At 39.9% G+C, this 1,701-nt stretch overlaps 1 pseudogene; it reads left to right on the top strand.

The window, feature by feature from the left end:
- Positions 1–561: 561 nt before the first annotated feature.
- On the top strand, positions 562–1,405 carry LOC137238602 (UTP--glucose-1-phosphate uridylyltransferase pseudogene; annotated as a pseudogene).
- Positions 1,406–1,701: the final 296 nt, after the last annotated feature.

Raw genomic sequence — 1,701 nt, 5'->3', positions numbered from 1 at the left:
GAACGAATCATTCATACCTAAAACTAGTAATTCGAAAAAATAGTAATGAACGAATTTCAAATGACTATCGAATGAATGAAAATTAGTGAACTATCGAATAACTCGATAGTTTTCATTCGATAGTTCCCAACACTAGCGAGCATTATACCTTCACTCCAATACAAAAGTGAGTTATAAAAATCAACTTGTATATCCCACGGTTTATTGTTTGTAAACTGATATGTTTTTTGATTAAAAAATTTTTGTTTGGAATCAAATTTTCAATTATAACACCCTAATTGAATTCCTCCAGGTCAGCCTTGTCCCTTCTTTGATACCTGTAGTACTGTGAATTTGACGGAAGCAGTGAAAAGGTTTTGGCTCTCGGGTTTGGGTGGTGGCACAGTTTACTTGATTGTCGTGTTTTCGAAACGCTCTTGCCGTTGTACATTTCGCACAAAATCTAAAAACAGGAAGTGTGGTGACAATAATCTTATGGAAATAAGTTTAAACGAAAAAAATCATACTCTATTTCGAATAAATATTACCGCATAAACTACTAAGAAATGTTGAATGCCCCCCATGAAGCTAAGGTTCGCGGACACCCAAGCGTCATCCGATTCGAAAGAGTTCCACGATGGTAACCCAGCGGGGTGCACTGCAATGGCTTGACAAGGACTTGGATCGTCTGCTGCGCACTGGTCCCGCGGAAACGCGTCTAGAGCTACTAAGGGAGATGGCACGATGGGTTGTCGTGTCGAATGGGTTGTCGTGGCTCCAAAAGTGTTATATCCGTAAGCTCCGATCTAACGTTTGTTGATCTGACAGTACAACAAATTGAGAATTTAAGCCTATGATGCCAATGTGCCGCTAGTTCTTATTGACTCATTCAATACCGACTAAGATACACAAAAAAGATCGTAGGAATATACAGGCTTTCGGGTTCAAAGTCTTACAATCAATCAGAGTTGCTTTCCGCGCATAAGCCGTGAATCATTTTTTACCAGTTGCCAGAGATTTCAATGTTGAGAACGATATTGATGCTGGGTATCCACCTGGTCACGGTGACTTTTATGATACGTTTCGCAATTCTGGTTTATTAAAGAAAGCTACCGATGAAGGACGTGAATATTGCTTCCTTTCAAATATTGATAGTTTGGGTGCTACTGTGGTTTTAGCTATCCTCAATAAATTGGTGGGTGAGGAACGTTCTGCAGACCCCATTGAATTTGTGATGGAAGTTACAGACAAAACACGTGCTGATGTTAAGGGTGGTACTCTCATTAGCGTCGAAAAGAAATTACATTTACTGGGATTGCACAAGTACCAGAAGAACATGTCGATGAACTCAAATCTGTGAAAAACGTTCAAATTTATCCATACCAATAATAGTTGGGCGAATTTGAATGCGGCCACCGTGGTGTGATGATAGCGTGCCCCGCCTACCACACCGCATGCCCTGGGTTCGCCCCCGGGCAAAGCAACATCAAAATTTCAGAAATAAGGTTCCCGAATTAGAAGACAATTTTTTTTGTTTTTTTTGTTTTTACAATAAGCTGGTTATACCACCGAGTTTTATTAATGGCCGTACTGTCGATTTTCATTGGATACATTTTCCATCGCGGACGTAAGCTTGTCCGGCTACGATGTCTTTTAAGAGATTTGAAACCTAATTCTCTATGAAAATGACTGTGAAAGGCAGTCAAATATTATTCCAAAACG

Source organism: Eurosta solidaginis, chromosome 1 (assembly GCF_040869045.1).
Source record: "Eurosta solidaginis isolate ZX-2024a chromosome 1, ASM4086904v1, whole genome shotgun sequence".
Taxonomy (NCBI): domain Eukaryota; kingdom Metazoa; phylum Arthropoda; class Insecta; order Diptera; family Tephritidae; genus Eurosta; species Eurosta solidaginis.
Note: the sequence above shows the minus strand (reverse complement) of the source record. Positions and strands in the feature narration are given on the sequence as shown.